A 15,166-nucleotide genomic window follows, 5' to 3' on the forward strand; every position below is an offset into this window, starting at 1 on the left:
GTGCTATTTATACCTGTACTGGGGGGCGTGCAGCATATGTATTCTACACACCACCTTTAAGAGTAGACATAGCCTAAGAGGTTACACAAGTTTAATTCTGGCACAGCCTGGGGTCAATATTCTGAAAGATATACCACTTTATTCCAGCAGAGGAACTTACCCCGTCTCTCCAGACAGCAGTCCCAAATCTCACCAATATAGTTACACTGTCTCTCTGAAAGAATTTGACCAGTCTATAAAATGTGGCTTACTCCTGCATGTGTAACCCACTATTTCAGTGCATTATACATCCTCCTCAAGTGGCTAGTCCACAGAGAATAACACCATTCTGCTACTGCCAGATAATGTCACAAAATGCTTTAGTTCCGGTGGAAGAGATCTGAACAGCGGTGCTGGAGATCTTGCTTTCAAGCAAGCTGATGACCCATACAGCTGCACATGAGAGAAGTTGTACTTTTTCTTTTTAAAATAAACTAGGATATTGCATACAAAAATACATTAAGATTTTTTTAATAAGGTTGCAAATTCAACCATGGAAATGTTAAGTGCCAGAAATAAGATGGCTTATTCAACCCCTTTGTGCAAAGGGGTTAATATGCCATCTTTAATTAAATGAACACCTATGCATTTTTAATGTTTTTTGGTGGACAAGGCTATACAAGATATAACTGTTGTGAGTCTAATCTCAGATATTAGAAATGCATAATAATTTAGATGTCCTGTGTTACCACTTTAAACTCTATCACTATATTAAATTTTAATGCCATAAACATTCAAACTCATTAAGCTAAAGTAACCCTAATGTATTCAGAATTTAATTCTTGGGGAAATTGATAGAGTGGTTGAATTGCCTTTTTGCCAGGGGCTGATGAGCAGAAAAATTAGAGATAATTTGTTCATAATCAGCACAGTGTTTGATTGACAAGAAGATACTGTCTTCATGCAAAAAGATACAAAAGTACATTTTTGGTGTCAGGCTACCAGGAACTAAAAGGTCACTTCTCTATAACAAGCAGGTTGTCCTTAATAAATGACAACTGACTATTTAATATGGCCAGGAGTTATAGGACTAGATCCTCAGCAAGACCCCATAAATCTGAGAGGAGGTTCAAACTAATGAGAGGGGGAGTGCAGGGCCAAGGTGATTAGAGGTCCAAGTTAATTTGTTTGGTCAAAATCACATGGATTTTATACAAACATGTTTTCTTTCTTATGTATATGTACATCGGATGTGCAGAAACATTCTTCTGTTGGTTTTGCTGATGTAATTGCCTGGTGAACTACTCATTTATACTCTAGTTACTGAAAAAAAGTTTTGTCAAGCCTGTAGACAGCCCTCATACGTTTATAATTCAAGACCCTAGGGTATTGATTCAACATGTGACCATAGCTCACCTGACTAGTCACACCTCTGAAGAGCTATCAAGTAGCAAAGACTTTTATACACCTTTTGACCTGAGCCATATTCAAACTGTTACATAAAAGTAAAAGTTTTTATATTCACTTGTAAAGTCTGTGAGCCAGACAGTTACCACATAACTTTCATAATTAAAAATCAGATTATTTCCCCCCTAAATACCCTGTAATCCAAGGTTCATTATAATTACCAGGCATGCTATAAAATGTGAAATGTGGGAATACCTCAGGAAATTATGTCTTTGGGAAGGGAACAGTATTTGAAATTTGAATCAAGGTCTTGTTCCATAACCCTCAAAAGTAATCATTGAGCCTGAACAGACATCTACCTCGGTCTCTACAGTCCAGAGAGATTTTATTTTTTTATTCAAAGAAGATGTCAGTAAGAAACCAAAAAAATTGATTTTCAGGGCACATACACAGCCATTGGAAATATGCTGGATCCTGTGGCCAGTTAACCAGTGTGTGTGCTTAAATCCATCCTTTAGTGCCTGCTTTAGTGCCTGCTTAACTGAGTGACTTTTTTCCATTGGACCATATAAACTGGAACCATAAACTCACTGAACATTAAATCCCACCAAATGAGGGTAGATCCATCCTCATCATCGTATCCACTCATTATACTCCACACCTGAATATAGCCATTATATGGATAACATACCCCCAGACCTCAATGTCTGTACTTTGACCCGTTAAACTTTTATCCCCAATCGGGTAGATTACAGATTATGTATTCTTTACGCCACCCGCTCCTAAACCGAATTTCGCACCCCTTGATAATCTGTACCTTATTCCCTGATAACCAGAAACTTCTATGCCTAAACTCTGTACCATTTTCTTTTTACTTCAACATTATCTTAATAAAATTATTAAGCATGTGTCTAACACTGAAGTTAATGGGACTGAAGCACAAGCTTCTTGCTGAACTAGGATGTTTTTGTCTCTGAGGGTACTGTTCTGGCCCTGACACCATCATCATAGCCCAGTAACCTGATTTAAAGTTAGACTTGAAAATTATAAACTTTGCCACACTAGCATAACCTTTCCTGAATTTTGTACCCTACTTTCAACTCTTTTGAGGTCATCTCCTGGATGCACAATGAAGGAGACCATTAGGTGTCTTTTTGTTCTGTGTTTGTACAGCACCTAGCACAGCGGGATCCTGGTCCTTGACTCATGCTCTAAGGCCCAATGGTAATACAAATAATAAACAACAACATACACTAGGATAATCAGACATGGTCAAGGTTAACTTGAAGGTTTTGTTTTTATTTTTCTCTTTTCAAAGTTCATGTCATTCCTTATGCACATGAATTAAATTTGTCAAAGAAATAATCAACCTCCATGATCACTTTTCCTCAGGAAAAATTCAGTGTGATTTGCCTAATGCTCAGATAGGGTTTGATCCTACAAGATGCTGAGCATAGATGAGAACTGAGGGCACTCAGCACTCTTACTAAAGCCAGTGGTAGTGAAGAGAACCCATCAACTCACAGGAGGAGCTCAGCACTTTGAAGGATTGACCTGATAACCAATATAATACAAGCAGGTAGTGTGTCTTAATAATAGAAATAGGAGTGGACTGGTGTCAGGGCCAGGGCATAGGCAGCCCTATTAGAATCAGGAGCAAATAACGAGGAATCAGGCCAAACTGGAATGCCAGGAGATCAGACTCAAGAATCAATCACAGAATCATAGAATATCAGGGTTGAAAGAGACCTCAGGAGGTCATCTAGTCCAACCCCCTGCTCAAAGCAGGACCAATCCCCAACTAAATCATCCCAGCCAGGGCTTTGTCAATCCGGGCCTTAAAAACCTCTAAGAAAGGAGATTCCACCACGTCCCTAGGTAACCCATTCCAGTGCTTCACCACCCTCCTAGTGAAAAAGTTTTTCCTAATATCCAAACCAGAAGGCAGTTATCAGGAATCAGTTTTGGAATCAGACCTAGTCAGGATACCAGGAGATCAGGATTAGGCAACAGAACCAGAGGACAGGAACCAGGTACCAACCTTCAGGCTAAGTCAGACTACCTGGAGATCACAATCAGAAGACAAGTAGGTAAGCAGTCCATGGTAGGATGGAGCCCAACTCTATTTCCTGTTCCCTCCTCTGGCTTAAATAAATTGGCTGTGACCCAGTCAGGAGCCTTTGAATTCTCCCTATCAGAGCATAGATGTGGGGCTTGTGCTCCTTTTGGGCTTTGTGGACTTCAGTCTCAGCTGTTGTCTGTTAGCTGCCAGGTAGAAGATTGGGGTGTGATGACTCCCAGACCTGTGCTCAAGACTTGTGGGGCCTATTGACTATTTAGATGCACACTGCCAAGAGGCACTATTTATAATAGTGAAAAAAGTGTTTAATAATTAAAATATTCTTCTTTTAATATACTCCATTTAAGTGGGTGAAATCTTCTGTATCCCTCAAGTTGATATCAATGGATCACTTGTTTCAAAGAAAAGTGTGTCTTCATCAGAGTTAAGAAGCTTCTTTTAAAAGCATTTTGTAAATACAGCTGACATCTTCAACCTGAGTGCTCACTCTCTCAACATCTATTTGCATGAAAAGCCATTCAAAACACATACATGAAACAAACTCCTGTTAAAATATGTTAATAAAAAACATCATATTCCTAAAATCACACAGAACATCCTATTTTTCTCACTTGGGCTATACAGAATTACCATAGAGGAGAGGGTTGAAGAGTATAAAGCTGATTGCAGCCATTTTTTGTCTAGCACAGCACAGGCAAAGTTAATCAAATTCATCACTGAGTCCTTTGTGGTAGCATCACCACTTATCTCCAGTGTGACGTCACTTAACAGATTAGATAACATATGCTGGGTGAACCTCAAAAGATTTGAACACTCTGTGTACTTTAGAAGGCATACAGAGTCCCCAAAGCATATCCAAATCTCTCTGGTTTGGGTGTCTCCCAAGATTAGGCATTTTCATTACATTTCTGATCATATCCAGTTTCAGCTGGACTGGAAATACCCTGGAAATAGTTTCTCTGTCATAGTGCTGCTGCTGCCACTGCTGGGGAACCAACGTTAACCAAATATTTTCAAACCTCTAAAGAGAGTTTTGACCTTTAAGTTTAAAGTTTTTATTTTATTTTATCTGAGGCGATTTGTCTGTCCCGACATACAGCAAATGTTATCAGATACTGCAGTGTACCAGATTCTAATCTTACGTACAGCACTGTAAATCAGTGGCAGAAGTCAACGGAGTTACAGCGATATAAGTGAGATCAGAATCATGTCCAAGTGATCATGTCCAAGTCAATAGGACTTCCAGACAGGAAAATACAGTAGGGTTGTGATCAGGTTAGCAATATAATATTGTAGGGTTTCAAGTTCACCCCTCCCAATTTGCTCAGAGTCTTCTAAATGTAGGGGCAGGGGGGAGGGAGTCTAGGAGGACAGAAATTCCTTCATAGACAGGCTCTCACTTAAAGAACAGCAGGCACAGGAGGACAATAAAAATTATTCAAAGACATCTCCCCCTATTTACATTCAAAGTCCAGTGTTGTCCCCACAGAGGAATTACAATTATGCCAGTGAATACTGGAATTACCATATAGTACAAGTGCCTAGTGGCATTATTCAGCAATGAGTATCATTTTTAGAAGGCTTCATAAATATTTCTTTGAAACGACCATAAACACTTGCTCATGAACAGGCAGGTAGAATTGAATATTTGTCCTGCCAGGACTGAGTTACATCCCGGTCCTCCTAGTAAAGTTCTGATGCTGGCTGGATTAATTAATGACAATGTGATTAACACAGTACGGCCAAGTGGTGCCACCATCAGAATCACAATCAGAATCACTGTTTACAATGCGGGTTTTGTATTGTGCAGCGGAGACGCACACCCATGCAACTACTTTTGTGGAGTTTCACTCAAAATGTGAGTCCTCTCTGCATTATATTACTCAAGCATATTGAGAGATAAAATACAACAGCCTTAGAACAACAGACCTAGAAGACAGATGCACTTTGATGTCTATTGAAAATTTTGCACCAGTGGCACATATTCAAATTTCTCACTTAGTTAAATGAGAAACAGCACAAAAAAAAATATGGAAACATTTTGTACTTACATAGATGACAGGCATAGGAGAGTCTAAGCCGCTGGCTAATGTAATTTCATTCCAAATGGTTTCTGTGGATTTGTTCCTGCACCGTTTATGTCAATGGAGGTTTATCAACTGGCTTAAATGGAAATTGGATCAAGACCTATAAGCAGATGACTATCTAGGTCCAGGGGTGGAAAAAAAAACCATGTGACAGGAAATTCGGGTCACTTCAAGCATAAGTTTAAATGTGCATGTACAAAGGCCTTGTCTGGCTTTTTTTTAAACTGACCTGACAAATTTTTCTTTGGATTTTGGTTACCTTGGCGTACTGCTGAAATATTCAGATCTTACTTTTGGGCCAGGGGAATCAAAAGGACGTTGGAAAAGATCTTTGCCTTTAGAGGATTTTTTTCAGCTGAAGAAGAATGCTTTGTCCTTTCTATGGTGGAGAAAATAAATAAAATTAATGTTACAACACAAAGAGAATTGTTGTGTATTGTTGTTTGTAAATCCTGAGCATCATAATGATGCAATACATCCAGAGAGATGGAGAGGTCCTAAATAGCATCCCTTAGTTTCCCCTTTATAGTCTGGAATACCTAAAGAACAAGGCTTCTTATAGCTGAGAAAAATTGTGAACTTTGATCTTAGGCTTGTGGCTTTTTGAGAAATGCAGTGTAGAAACTAGATAACCATTTGTTATGGGAATTAATGCTTGTGATTGGTTAAGTTAAAGTGTGTTTTATTAGAGAAAACAGAGTATTTCAGGGGGCTGCTGGGTTGTCTGGTCTGTTTGTAGCACAATTGAATTAACAATTATTTATTTTTAAAAATAGAGAGGAAGATTTCCCTTCTTTTGTGTGGAATTAAGGGTACTATCCTCCGACAGTCTAAATTCTCTCTAAGCTGCACGGCCGTGTGGCCACACAGCAGGCTATCAAAGGCTGTGCAGGCATGCAGGGTGGAGAGGCACCTCTCCCCCACTCCCTGGCTGCTGCGGTGAGAGGGGGCTGTGGGGAGTCCTCTCTCCCCACCGCAGCCTCTGGGCAGTCTGCACCCCTCATCCCTCATCCCTGGCCCCGCCCCCAAGCCCACACCCCCAGCCAGAGCCTCACCCCCCCCCCGCACCCCAACCTTCTGCCCAGCCCTGAGTGTCCTCCCACACTCCGAATCCCTCGGCCCCATCCCCTGCCACACATCACCTCCATATTGTTGCACATAACAAAATTTATTCTGCATGTGGATGTAAAAAGTTAGAGGGAACATAGCTTACAGAGGACTGTAGGCAATTTCTCTTCATTCTACTTAGCATGTGAAATGGTGGAGAGAGAGAAAGCAGCTCCTTCCCTCCCCTGCGGGCGGTGCAGCATTCATTTCCCCTATCTTGCAGCTCCACTACTGCTGGCCAGTTCGGGGGGAAGGGTCAGCAGTGGCCCCCACTTTTTCTGACGGTCACAGTTGCAGGGTTAGCAGTCCCCTTTCTGGTTTCTCTGGCAGCAACTGCCTCAGGTGCTCAGCCTCTTGTCCCTTACCAGTCTTGGGGTAAAATCTCATAATTTTTCTACTCTCAGACTGGGGCCTGGGTATAATACCACATGAATACCAACTGCTCATCACCCTGCAGATATGATTAGGTATTGGGCACCTGTATTTCCTCCCTTTCGGAACCTGAGACCAGTGATAGAAACCAAAAGACTTATTTTTATTCAGCAATTAGAACAAAGCATTAGAGAAAAAAGGATTTTAAAGCAACAGCCTACAGCCAGAAGATTTAGTATAATCTGATTTTAACTTCCCTACAAGATAAATCAGTTGGGATTTCCTCTTCAGGAACAGAACAGAACAGAACCAACTTACATTCTCCTAGCAAGCCTAGATTTTCCTGTGCATCTGAAGGACTCACTCTGGTTCTCTCTTGTTCAAACTGATCTGGATCCTCCCCGTGAGAGCAATAGTTCAATATTTCACTGCTAGAAATTTCAGAAGCAGAAAGAGGGAAAGCAATTAAGCAGCTGAAAAACAGCAGAGTCCCTGATTAAGATAAGGTCACCGTTAAAGCTGAGGAGGACGTGGTAACACATGAAATGCATAAACTTTGTGATACAGGTTGGGAGAAAGAATTCTGCCTGAAGACTGAAAGACAGTGAGATCTGTAAATTACCAAAGAAATGTAACTACCTTGTGTATGATAATTGGTGATGGATACCTCTACTTGCAGTACCCAGAAAAGTGTTGTGTAGTGTAGATAGAACAGAATCACACTAGATCCAGATGAAAAATTGCGTAATGAGCAAGCAAGCTTCAGGTCGAAATGACAGTGTGTAGATCACATCTTTACCTTGAAATGATTGATTAAGAAAGGGCTTGCCTGCCAGAGGAGACTAGTTTTGAACTTAGTTTTCACCAGAGCTTTAGAGCACCTTCATAGAGTCGCTACAGAAGGAAAAGAAAGACAGTGTCACTGATCACAATGCTGTATGAAGGTTAAAAATGCTGTATAAAGACAGGAAGTGGAGAGACTAATTGGTTTGATATCATCACTGAAGTGTGGAAGGGTTGCATGTTATCATCCCTTGTCTTCTGCATTGTGATAGATTACGTGTTGCAAACAGCAACCTCAAAAGAAGATACTGGAGTTATGTGAAGTAAAGGAAAATGTCAAGATCTTGACTTTGCAAATCACATTGTTCTATTGAACACAGGCGATGATGGCATGAAAAAGATCACTACCAATGTCAAATGTGAGTCTGCCACAGTAGGATTAAGAACCAGCCAAAAGAAAATGAATCATGCTAGTTGAAAGAGGAGTCTGTAATGATAGTACATATGTGACTGATAGCAATGAGTGCAGCATGATTAACAACTTTGAATGTCTTGGAAGCACAATCACACAACTCCATAAGGTGGTGAAAGCAAGAATCTGGAAAGCAAGTGGAGCTTTTTCAACACTAGTAAATAACTGGAAAAAATGAGGAGATCCTTACAAGAACAGGAAACTTAATTCCATCAGAGATGTTTGAGGAGAATACTTGGTGTCCGCTGGTGGCATAAAGTGACCAACACTGATGTGTAACAAAGGACTGGTCTACAGACTGTGTAGACCGGGGTGGCCAACCTGTGGCTCCGGAGCCACATGTGGTTCTTCAGAAGTTAATATGCGGCTCCTTGTATAGGCACCAACTCCAGGGCTGAAGCTACAGGCACCAACTTTCCAATGTGCCGGGGGGGTGCTCACGGCTCAACCCCTGGCTCTGCCAAAGGCCTTGCCCCCACTCCACCCCTTCCCACCTCCTTCCCTGAGCCTGCCATGCCCTCGCTCCTCACCCCCCGAGGCTCCTGTATGCCACAAAACAGCCGATCAGGAGGTGCTGGGAACGGGGAGTGGACCTGATGGGGGGCTGCTGACATATTACTGTGGCTCTTTGGCAATGCAGACTGGTAAATTCTTGCTTATTCTCCGGCTCGGGTTGGCCACCCCTGGTGTAGCCAATGATTCAAGAAAGAAGGCTGAAGTGATTTGGACATGTTGTACAGATGTCAAAAACATATTCCGAGACAAGCCCTTGAACAGTTACCCATCTGGTGGAAGAGGGAAAAGAGGAGGGCAACAGATGACACATATGAAAACTGTTGAGAAAGATGCTGCTGTAATGGAAAGAGACTGTGACAAAGCAAGAAATGTGGCATTAGACGATCAGATGTGCAAACACTGGGTTTCCTCATGTATCACAAGGCTTCTGATCTAATCATGAGAGTGGTCTAGAGCCATTAAGGCTACTCACTCTGCCCTCACCTCTTAACCACCTTTAAGGGCAACTATTAGAGAGGGGTTAAGGTCTGCTACTCAGTCAGACCCTAGGGTGAAATACCCACCATCATGGTACAGACCAGCACACTAGTGACAGTATCAGTAATTATTAAAGAGCACCTCCAACGTTGCCACAACTATGCTTTTATGTGGCACAATCTAATGCAGGTGATGGCGCTAAGTTTACGTCATCTGTGTTCAGGGAAGTGCAAAGACTGTGCTTGTGCCCAGCCCCAAAAGAGGGGCACAATCAATCAGGAAGACTCGTCAAACCCTCCTTGTACATAGGAGGAGCCAGTCTCACCTTTCTAGTCTGTCCTAGAGCTACCATGCAAGTAAACAAACTAATGCATGCTCCTCAATTAACCTTTGTAATGTAGAGAAGCTCTCAGCTCCTCAGGTGTTAGAAAAACATTTGACACAAGACACACAGTTGTTAATTCACAAGCAGAGGCCGGGTCACTAATGCATAGGTGACATACATCTGAAATCTATCTTGTTTTTCTATTGCTGTATCACAAGGTCACACCTAAATTACATATTGAAGACTCATCTGTAAGTCAACTAGTGAGCACTCTAAATCTATTAAATCTGTTTGGGGCAGCTTTTCATCTTCATTTTTAAGACCAGAACAGGAGTGGATTTTAATACAGCCCTAACTTAAAACAACTGATCGACTACTGCAACAGTTCTTCAAAAACCTGTCAATTTGGCTGAGGTCATGAAAAGGTGCTGCCTCAGAGTTATTCACGGGACTCAGTACAGGAGCATTTTGGTAATCTGAGTGCTGTGGTAACTGTATCTGATTGCAAAGGCAGTACTGGAAGGTGTGAGGCCAAATCAGAATTTAGTCACAATGCAATTCAAATTCTGACTCACCTAGTTTACTTACGGCACATTTTTGGGCCCAATTTTCAAATGTAACGACCTAGAGTTAGATACTTAAATTGATATTTAGGAACCTCACTTTTGAGTTAAGTGATTAAAATAGATATTTAGGAGCATCAGTATGGATTTAAGCTATTTCTAGGTGCCCAAGTTTGAAAATTAGTCCTGTTTTGACAATATGAAAAGATATGTATTACTCACCCAGTGTCCAGACTAGAACTAGTCATGACCATGCTAGTTCCTTTGATGGACCGTTAATCCTTCCCAAACTGATCAGATGTATTTGTTGTTCCTAACATCCTGAATAGTTTGTGAGAACAATTTTCAGATAGTAGGTTATCAAACCATAGTTCACTTTGTGTATTTTACTTCTGATCTTAATCACATTGTATTGTTTCTGCTTCCTGATTGGATGACTGAATATTTTTAAATAGAAAAATAAAAAATTGTGAATAATGCACTTTCTGGTAAAAAAAAATGAATAAATAATCGTCACAGCCATCACAAATATTTTCCAAATACTTTGGAGTTGTCTGAACAGATGTGACTAAAAATAAAATGACTCTATGAACTAGAAAGAGCTGAAGTTAGCACTATTATTCAGGAAATAGTAGTGGTTCAGAATTCTTTTATTATTAAATTACTTACCAGCTCTAATATAGCCAGATACCACAGATTTCTCAGTAGCAAAATCTTTCCTCTTTCCTCTTTTCTTTAGCACAGAGATTTATTTTCTACTGTACATATGGCTACTGGAGGAATTGTTGAACTCAAAAGCAAGCCAACAAAACTACAGCCTTGTTTTAGGTCTTTAGATTTTTACTATATTTCATTCTTAAAGAAAGAGCATTTTTACAACCCAAGTGCCACATATTAACTCCTATTTGTGAAAGCAAAATTACAATATGTATGATAATATTTTATCTAGCAGTGACAAGGCCAGGCACTTTGCTGACTAATATAGTAATGGGGTTTTTAGATTAGATTACCCCATTTTTTTTTCTATGCAACAAGATGAAGAAAAACACTTTCCCCCATGCAAAACACATTTTTCTTTGGCTTTGCAGGGGTACCAATATTTCACCTGAATTCACTTTGCCACACCCAATAAGAATGAACCAATCTGCTGTTATCAAATATGAAATCTTGGGAAGGATGCACACTGGCGAATTATATTTCTAAAAGTCAGACACAAGCTTAATAGTGTAAGACCAGGGGTAAATGCAGATTTTCCATGTGAGCTAATTCAAGGTGCTTGCTAATTAGAATATGTAGATCAACATCTGTCAAAGCTTTGGTGGGCTGACATGCTTGGGTCTATATTTATCTGCTATACAGTTTGATTTACCCTAGTGATTCGGGGGACTCTGTGTAATATTTCTGGGATTCTCCCGTTGATTGTATAGACCCAATCAGAAAGTTTTGTCTTCGTGTGTGAAGTATGAAAGCACTAACAGTTTAGCTTTCCAGACACAGAGTGAAGTCCTGGCCCCATTGATGTCAATGGGAGTTTGCCAGGATCTCAGCAACAGAGATCAATGTTAACATGTAAAAACTGTGAGCCAGATCCTCAGCTTGCTGTAGCTTCATTGACTTCACCGGAGATATGCCAATTTACACTCGCTGGGGATCTGGCCTGGTGTCTTAATTTATTTCAATCATTTGTGTCTAGATATGGCACAGCTCATGTTGCAGTAATTTTATATGCTCATTTGCTGTCACTGCACGCCAAGTCAAAACTGGAGGAATTCCACCTTACCAAAAATGTTCAAAAACATATTAGGAAAGGGAAAAATCTCAAGAAAGTATAATGAATATTATTCTTTTTCTTTTTATCCCTTTGCATCTAAGTATTGATTCTGCAACACTGAAGTCAGTGGGGATTTTGTTGTTGGTTTTAAAACTATGAGGATTAGGCCCATAAAAACTAGTAATTTCTACATTTATATTATATGTGCAAATAAACTCACAAGACAGCTATAAAGTTGTTCTTTATTATAAAAAAATTTTAAAATCTGGCTTTCAAGGCTGCAAAAGAAAAAAGGAACATATTCCGGAAAGATTTCTGAAGAAAACAGGGTTTATTTCTATAAAGGATCTATATAAATGTTTTCAGAGAGTCCTCTCAATTGTGTATATTTAATAGATTATCAGAAACCGCTCTTTTAAAGTTTGATTGTTAAGTTACTTAAAACATTCCTTGAGTTATATGTGGCACACACCAAAAATATTTAGCAAGAGTTCATGTTTTGATTGCGTTAGGGCACTTAGTACAGCTCAAGCTGAGAAGAAAAAAAAAAAAAAAACAATCCCAGAAAACTGAAGCATAACTCACATTAATCCGTCTTTCCAGTGACTGGTCACAATTTTTTAGAGAGAAAATTTAAAGGGAAAATTTCAAGGCTGCTGGATTCAAAATGTTACTGTTCGGTCTTACTTTTATAAACTACACAGAACTCAGAGGATGGGCCAGATCCTCAGCTAGTGTTAACTGGCAATGCTTTACCAATTTAAGCAGAATTATGCATCACCTTAGGATCTGGTCCTGTGTATTTTTCCCAATGAAATTTTTTCACTGCTGATTTTATCAACTAAGGCCCCAAGTCAGTGAACCATCCTGATGCAGCAAATCACTCCAGTATGTGTTAAATTTAACCATGAGCTTAAATTCCATTTATTTTAGTGGGATTTAAGAGCATGTCTAATTGTAAGCATGAGCTTAAGTCTTTTGCTGACTTGGGACCAGAAAAAACCAAGCTCACACAAGCAGTTTATGAGAGAGTTTAGAATGGAACTAGATCTCCTGACTCTCAGTCCTGAAGTTTCCACAAGAACATCCTTCTCCTCTAGTCACTAACAATGAACCTTATTTAGTATTTTTTTGAGACGCATCAAAAATCTGTTATATTTGAGTCCAGGGTAAATTTTTTCCTGATGAAACTCAAAAATATTTTCTTCAAATGGAAATTCCAACACAGCTTTAATTAAAAGCAGTACTGGATCATGTATCTAAAACTGCACACACATAGCATTGCATTCATTAGATACATCCGCAATATTGGGTTATAAAAAATAAGCCTATCTGCAACAACAACAAAAAGAAATAAAATCAGAGACTCAAAGTGTATATGTTAGTTATTTCTCCATAGAAAATAGCAATGGAAGAAAGATAAATTCCACACATACACACATGAGAGCATTTGTGTGCCTCTTACTCACAGTTTTGACTCAGCCGTACAACAAAGTGCTGAACTGCACACTCCGTTGAGTGGAACACTGCCAGATGACTTTTGGCCGTGACCACCTGGCATTAATTGTTGCATCATCACTTTGTTTAATCAATGATAAAACAGCTGAAGTGTGTTACACTTTATAAGATTTAAAATGAATCACTTTATCTGTGGTGGCCAAGCAAAATCTCTGTGTATCTCAGCCAGCACCATGAGCATTTTTAAATATATTTGCAATCATAGTTTTTATTAAATGAACACTAATACATCACTAATACATCAGGTATTTTCTTATAAGCACCCTATTGTATGATTTATGAAATGTCTATTAAAATGAGAATTTCTTTTGACCAATAATTGCCTTCAAAAATGTCATTTAACCACCTTGTGTGCTCTTCTGTGTCAAAGTTATAAAAGATATATTAGAAATTGAAAAGGTACAGAAAAGGGCAACAAAAATGATTAGGGGCATGGAAATGCTTCCATATGAGGAGAGACTAAGAAGACTAGGACTGTTCAGCTTGGAAAAGAGATGATTAAGTAGGGATATGATAGAGGTCTATAAAATCATAAATGGTGTAGAGAAGGTGACCCCTTTACATAACACAAGAACCAGGAGCAGATTTAATACAAATAAAAGAAAGTCCTTCTTCACACAACACACAGCCAACCTGGGGAACTCGTTGCCAGGGGATGCTGTGAAGACCAAAATTGTATCTGGGTTCAAAAAAGAATTAGATATGTTCATGGAGGATAGATCCATCAGTGGCTATTAGCTAACATGGTCAGGAATGCAACTCCATGGTCTGGATGTTCCCCTAAGTCTCTGATTGCCAGATGCTGGGACTGGACGACAGGAGATGTATCACTTGATGATTGCCCTGTTCCATTCATTCCCTTGGAAGCATCTGACATTAGCCACTGTCAGAAGACAAGATACAGGGCTAGATGGACCATTGGTCAGACCCAAAATGCCATTCTTATATTTTTAAAGTAATCATCCTGTTAAGATAGGCTGCTTTTCCAGTGTCTGAGCTTGGTGCTTGGATAGGAGCTAGATGGTGGAGACTCAGTCCAGAGAAGACAAAGATGATGCTGGTGAACTAAGATTATATGTGCACTGGTAGTCAAAGAGGGATGCCCATTTTTTGCTACCATTATTCACAATGTAATAGTCCTATTGATTGTCTCATCATCAGCAATGACCAGTAATTTTCTGGAAATCTTTGCTTGCCAAGTAGTTTGTGACCTTACCTAGTGGATGAGATCCTCTCCATACTTACCAATGAACCTGTCACTCACACATTGGATTCACTCTACATAGGATTGAAGACCACTTGGAAATGTCACCAAGCAGAGCAGTGGTTCCCAGACTTGTTCTGCTGCTTGTGCAGGGAAAGCCCCTGGTGGTCCGGGCCGGTTTGTTTACCTGCCGCGTCCGCAGGTTCGGCCAATCGCGGCTCCCAGTGGCCGCGGTTCGCTGCTCCAGACCAAAGGGAGCTGCTGGAAGTGGCACGGGCCGAGGGACATACTGGCCGCCGCTTCCAGCAGCTCCCATTGGCCTGGAGCAGTGAACCGTGGCCACTGGAAGCCACAATCGGCCGAACCTGCGGACACGGCAGGTAAACAAACTGGCTCGGCCCACCAGGGGCTTTCCCTAAACAAGCGACGGAACAAGTTTGAGAACCACTGAAGTAGAGAATAGAGCTGCCTGCTTCAATCCGGCAAGCTAATTCATGCAGACACA

The 15,166-nt window shown here is 40.3% G+C and overlaps 1 protein-coding gene across 3 annotated transcripts in view; it reads right to left on the bottom strand.

The window, feature by feature from the left end:
• The window catches only part of TFPI (tissue factor pathway inhibitor), a 251,209-nt gene that overhangs the window by 202,182 nt on the left and 33,861 nt on the right, over positions 1 to 15,166 (bottom strand). Inside the window, exon 1 of one of the 3 annotated variants that reach the window (XM_074967747.1) lies at positions 13,409 to 13,434. The exons of the other annotated variants lie outside the window; for them this stretch is intronic. The gene's annotated coding sequence lies outside the window, so the exon portion shown is untranslated. Of the gene's footprint in view, positions 1 to 13,408; positions 13,435 to 15,166 lie in introns of those variants that run through there. 3 annotated transcript variants of the gene reach the window in all.

This window comes from Natator depressus, chromosome 11 (assembly GCF_965152275.1).
Source record: "Natator depressus isolate rNatDep1 chromosome 11, rNatDep2.hap1, whole genome shotgun sequence".
Taxonomy (NCBI): domain Eukaryota; kingdom Metazoa; phylum Chordata; order Testudines; family Cheloniidae; genus Natator; species Natator depressus.